Below are 6,808 nucleotides of genomic sequence, written 5' to 3' on the forward strand. Positions count from 1 at the left end.
CCCAGGCCGGTAAAGCACAACTCCTCTCACAGAAGACCTGGCGCAGTCCCCATGAGGCGCTGGATACCAGTTCCTTCTTTTTAAGCACACAATTTGAAAATTTCAAACAGCCAAAGAGCTTGAGGCAGAATTCCAAAGTCCAAATAGCTTTTAAGTTTGTGAGAACTTAGATCCAAAATGTTACTTTAATCCATCTAATTTACCCAGCATTTCATCCCTTGTAAGTAATTTGGTATAAAGCTTCATAGTCAACTAGTGAAAACTTTAAGCAACGCTGATCTCCATTTTAAATAATCTCCTGTCAAGAATCCTATATAAGAACACCGCTACTTCCTGTATTTGTGGATCTGAATTCAGGATATTATCCAGCATCTCAGAACCATATCTAAATCACCAATAAAAGCTCTCAGGGAGATGGCAAACCATTTTCCTCTGTGACACTGACAGGGCTTCATGTCGCCTCAATTCCAGATCCCTGGCTACCTGAACTTTCTTCTCACCCGTTCATCCCACAACACATTCTTTAACCTGCCGTACATGACGCTTTTCTTTCTCCCGTGTCTTGGTTATGACACGAGCCCACCCCAGGTCCCTCAGCTCCCTCCTCCTGCACCACATCCCGTTGTCTGTCGGAGAGCAGAAAGAGATGTGCTACAGCATCTCTGGTGAAAAACAGGTCAGCCAGCTCCGCGCTCCTCCCTGCCTCCCACCCCTCGTGCACAGTTATATCCTGTCTGCCCTGGCTTTCAGATTTGTTCTCTTAGACAGTAAAACCTTTATAGCAGATGCTCCACGCGCTCTTAACACTTGGCCTGTTTTGGGTCTTGCTATAACATAGTTGATGAAACTATATTCCACACAGACCTGAACTTCATCTCACAACAACAACAAAATAAACCAAATCCTGTGCATAATTGTAATGTTTTTAAGTCATAAAAGTAATGTTGGAATCTATTTTTAGACGTTGCGTTGTTTCACTCACTTCTGATAACCTGCATTTTCCTCTTGTGAAGTTATGTTTTGTTTATAGATTAGAAACTGTGTGTTAGATCTCACATGATGACCTTTAAAATAAACCGAGCTTAGCATCTTGATATCCACAACGGCGTGGGAGTTAAAAGATGTGGTTGAAGATACTTGTTTCTTGTTAGGAGGAAACTAATGACAGATCGTGCCACTTCCTCATTTACCAGGATCCTCTCAGTGCTAGTTTTATGTTAAAGTATAGCAGTTCATGATGTGCTGTGGATATATTTACAATATCTATACACATAGGTTGTTGACAGAGCTCAATACTCCGTATTGTTCACTGACTAATCCATACAAACTAGCAGAAGAAATTAGACAGCTTTTATCTGCTGTGCAAAGGTTATGAACTTGTCCCCAAACTACCGAGCAGTAAAGAGATGCGAAGTGTACTGCACAGAAACAGGCCAGACATCTCGCAGACCCAGTTCTTCCACCACAAGGACTCAGATCAGACAGCTGCACGTCCAGTTGGTCTGTACCTTCTCATCTCGCTAACGCCTGTGCTAATTTGTGTATTCGTGTCAAAGAATGACAATTATTACATACTTTTAGGAGATCCGCTGCATCATAGACAGTAACAGTCCGAACTCCACAGAAGTCCGTATCACTGACCCCGAGGTCGTGATCCAGAGATACTGTACTTGAAAGGACAAAAAACTACATTAATAGCTCTTTTCTGCCACTGATGTTTGTGCTGCGGTGCTTCACGCCGAGAACCGCACTGTAACCAGCAGCTCACTCCGCTTCAGTCTGAACTTCCTGACCGCCTGCATCGGTGCTACTGTGGGTGCAGGTGCCAGAGCAAAAGGCCCCCTATTCAGTTGTGTTTTCCGCCTTCATAATTCCCTTGAGATATTCCTGCCACCCTGCTGCTCTAGCCAGCCTCACTCACCAAGCAAGGCACCTCAGGCGCTGGCTGACATCTGGTAGCAGATTTTGTCTGGGCCAGCAGAGGTGGTGGCCGCTCTCGGCTGCCCGCTCTGCCCCTCTGCTCCACGCTGCCCTTGGGGACCCCGGCCACAGCGCGAGGGAGGAGCACAGAACCCAGCACTGAATGCCACCAGCTGTGCACGGGGGAAGTCGAGGAACAAACATCTGTCTGTTCAGTGCTCTCTGCCTACAGAACCAAGCATTGCCAAGCAGAGATGGCAAAACAACAGATACATTTTTCATCATCCCAGCTACACGCCTTCTTGAATGGAAGTCAACACCTGCACAATACTGGTCTAGTAACTCAGGTGTTCTTGCATCCAGGGATGCAAGAAAGGCTTGCAATGGAAATTCATGGATTAACAAGGTGAATATTTATGTTCAGATAAAAAGGCTGGTCAGGTTGACAGGCCTACTCTAAATATTGATGTGGAAGAAAAGAATGGAATTCACAAAAGCTAAGTGTATCTTAGTGAGGGTAAGAACTGAGCGGAAACTATCCTGAATCACCATTTGAAAGCCCTCTCTCCCTCGCCCACGCTGACCTGAGCCAAGTGTAGCCTCCATGAGCTAAGATTAGATTTTGTCAGTAACCCAAAACCTGTTGGAGAGTTACAGACAACTACTTTTCTCTAAAGGCCAAGCTGCAGTGAAAATCAGCTGAAGTCAGAGTTGTAGAAAACCCAACCAAACTTACTAATTCAAGAAGGAATGGAGTTGGCTGCTTTCTGTGAGTCCAGGGTCCTAGAACTGTGAAAATTGTTAAAAAGTATCAGTGCACACTACACTGGGGCACATCCCTCCCGTTTGCTCACAGCCACTTGTACCTTTGCCTGGGTGAGAATTTTGGCCTTGGAACAGAAACGTTTTCCATTGGCACCAGGTACCCAGTTTGTCAGAACATAATTAGCGGATTAGAATGTCCTAACAAGACAGCTGCTGTGTCCCCTCTCTCATTTTCCCAGAGGGCAAGTTTTCATGGCTTGAGGACCAGGCCTGGCTCCCATAAACTCTGTAAAGTTTGTAAAGCAGAGTCTTCACTTTTCATGCAGGCATTCATGCAGAAATATCACTTCTGTCTTCTTTTGTTGGGCCATATAGGACGTCAATGCAATGACAGCACGCACGTGGGGCTCTAAAGCACGGGGGAAGTGAGAAGAGTGAACTGCGCGGGCAAACGTCCTCTGCCACCAGGGGATTCGCTGAATTCGCAGGCTGGGCTGAGGGAGAAACAGCACCCGTAAGGACAGCGTACAGAGCTGAACACGCAAGAGGCTTTTAACAGGATGAGGTTAGCTCTTCCTTTCATGGAAACACAGCAGCCCTTTCTGGAAATTCTCCTTTTCATCTAAATTATTATTTTTTAAATTTAAGATGTATGAGAAAAATAAAGCGGGGGTGGAACAAATCTGTCTGCCTTCAGCTTGCTTCTCTGCAAGGAGAAATGAAATGGAAACTCTGTCCTCTATCACACTTGGAGCTGTGTTTGCTTCCGTAATGCAGTGGCATAGGGCACAATTTAACTAAATGGTGCATTATGCACTTGGTGCGTTATGCAAGTGGTGTATTATGTCTGTAACAAAGAACGGAGAATCCTTCACAAGAGTTTAAATACTGAATGTGAACATGAGGAGAACAGGTAAATGGTGAATCTACGGGTAAATGCTGAACCAGAACGACTGTACAGCAAGATGTCAGAGACCAGGTGTTCTGGTCTTCTGGTTTCTGCCTATGCGCCTCCACGCAGCATCGCTGCCGTTCGAGGACACGCTCGCCTCCGGCCACCCTGCGCAGTCCTGCACCTTATCTACACCGCTGAGCAACTGCCTCTGACTCTACAGCCTGCAGTGCAACAGCTGAAGTGCTGGCAAAAGTCAATGGGAGACACAGCAATTCATTAAATCTCTATTAATTCAGTATTCATAATGCCGAAGGGCTATAAACATTGTAAGTACACCACTTGTTTTCCATGCTCAGGCAGAGTAAAATATGAAAGCTGGTATTAGCTGTAATAAGAGAATGTCACAGGGCAGCAAGACAGTAAATCAGAATTACCACGTCACTGATACGACAGGCGGGCATCACGGTCTAACTGTACGGTGATTTAACAGCTTAATCCTGCAGCCTCAATATGCCCAATCTGATACCCCTGCAAACACTCCATCTGCTGTTCTCTTCCACCTGGTGACCTGAACAACGTTTCATTAACTTCTGAAAAAAAAAAAATTTAAAAAAAAAGGCATTTTACGCCATCCAGGGGAAATAAATACACTGTTCGCTGAAGTGAACCTGTCCCATATCGGTTTTAACACTCTCAAGATCGCATGGGTTTTGCGGTCCGTGCAGGTACCCAGACACGTTAACTTGTCTTGTGTCTGGTGCCCTGCATTCGGTTCCCTCTCAGTACAGTGAGAAGAAAACAACGACAACGGTTTCAACTTTTACACTGCTTGTTGCCTGGGCCTTGTATGGGTATGGAACTAAAGCAGATACACAGACGGCCAAGAAATTTGCTTTACATTTTATAATGATTCAGAGACCTAGTGAAACAGCAGAAGTTCTAAATGGTATTCATGTCTTTGCTGCCTGAGAAACTTAAAGAAAATTACAGTAGCTAATTTCTTCAATAATGCAATGAATCAAATAATTTAGGTCACTGAGAAGCTTCCTGATGAAGTTTCACTAGAGCCTATTTTTTTTCTAACTCAAAATGAGCATGTTTTCCAACACTTGAAATTAAAAGAAGATAAAAAGGCACTACCTTTTAGTTTAATATCTTGGCAACTCTCGCTTTCCTCAGACCACAATGAGCGAAACCATTTTACTGGTTTTGTTGAAGAAGTTTAACACAAAGGCCAAATGCTCCGAGCCCTCCCCGACCCTGGTGCACAGACCAGAGAGTGGCGAGGGCACAGCGTGCACATCAACAAAACACCTTCTTCGGAGAGTGAAATGTTCATACAGCTTTAAAACAGGTCTAGAAGTACAGACTGAACATCGGTACTCAAATCCTTTTCTATCAGCTTTATGCAATAGAATACTAATAAAAAATCCACATTCACAACTATAGATTATAACCATTTCAGCTACAATCATCAAGCAACAATTTTTAAAGGCAGTTAAACAGGAAGCTCATTTTTCCTAACAAACACAATGAAGCATTAACAAATGTATGGAGACTATCTAAGAGCTTCAAGTTAAAATGAGTGTCAGATTTGTGTTAGCGTTTTGTAAACTCTCACAAGAGCGTATCTCTCAGACAAAAACTTTCTAAAAATGGAAAACAGAAACTCTCCCACCGCACCAGGGCAAAAGTATTTATATATCTAATAGATGTTAAACAGCCAGATTCACATTAACTCCTACAATACAGTTGCACTTGGGAGCACAGTGAGCACCACAGATGTCTATTTTTCAAGCCCCTCCCAGACACCGTGAGGTTAACACTCCTTATGCGGGATGACGGGCTGGACTCCCTCTGAGCTCTTCAGCTCTCCTCAGCTGACCTAGGGAACTGCTGTTTAACAATGCATGAGGCACTTCCCCCTCACCCAAAGCTCTGCATCTTGCTTTTAATGTTTGTCATCAGCTTTGTCATCAGAAACTCTGAGTAAAGCCTCAAACACTGGCCTTAGCACTGTGGTACAGAGGGAAACTTAAGCCTTACAGGCCATCTCATCAACATAGCTTCTTGACTTGCAGTCCAAATACAAGCACACTCCTGCTTAATAAGGCACCAGCTCTCCAGCATTTCAAGCTTGTAGGTTTGATTAAAGAAGTGGCGATAAAATGCTTTTGTGGATGAAGACCTCTTTCCTTCCCACCTGTTTGGGACCTCTTGCAATCTTGCCAGTTAATGTCTTTGAAAAGCATGCATGCCCTTCTGCGGGTCATAACGGGTAAGCAAAACCCAAACCAAAACACATCCTCCCTCCCTCTCCTTCCCCAGCAACCCGAGGCACACTCACTCTTTGAATCAGAGCAGCTGAGCTGACATGTGCTGCACTTGCCAGGTTCTGAAATCGCAGCACTGGGGAACTCTAGGATTTTGATATTCAAACTCTGTATTTGTACCGCCAACATGTAACCTCACATTCCAGGGTGGGGTTGGGCTCGCAGCCCGGGACATTCCAGAAAGCATTCCACCCAGCAAGGCCCCGGAGGTAGCCCCACAGTGAGCGCATCCATGCTACGAGGCTGGCAAAAATACCGTGGCATTCCCATTTCTAACAAGCGGAGCACGCGCAGGCTGCAGGGAGGACAAGTGACGGTTCTCCCCACGCCCATGGTCGCGCTCTGGCAGGTATCGGTACAATAGCTTCTGCAGCATCACTATAAAGAAACAAAACACAACTGTCCTTTTTTTCTGCTTGCTGTAGCCTTGTGACATAAAACAAACAACTACAAAACCCCCAACAAACAGTTGCTTCACTGAATTCCACAGGATTAATAGGGCATACTTAAAATAGAACACAGCTTTGGTTAGTATTCACCAAGTATCACATTCACATCACGTTAAAAGTAAAAAAAAAATTCTGAAGAGCGAGGCCAAATATCCCCCAAGTCAAGTGTGGTCTCAATTGCCACCCAAGGGCTGGCTCCTTCAACACTGTGGAAGTCGGCACGTTTATCCTGGAAAAAATTCAAAATCTGCCACCTCCTGCTTATGAAAGGCACAGCAGGAAAGAGGAGCAGAGGAGACACCCGGCCGGACCAGCCACCGCTGCTCCTGCTCTGCAAAACTCACGTGAACACGGCACCTCGAGAAGGGAAGCACTGGGCACTGAATAATTAGTTTAGAAGCAGTGCTGAGAAGGGAACATACACAGTTAATACAATTATCCTGTCC

The sequence above is a fragment of the Patagioenas fasciata genome, chromosome 13 (assembly GCF_037038585.1).
Source record: "Patagioenas fasciata isolate bPatFas1 chromosome 13, bPatFas1.hap1, whole genome shotgun sequence".
Taxonomy (NCBI): domain Eukaryota; kingdom Metazoa; phylum Chordata; class Aves; order Columbiformes; family Columbidae; genus Patagioenas; species Patagioenas fasciata.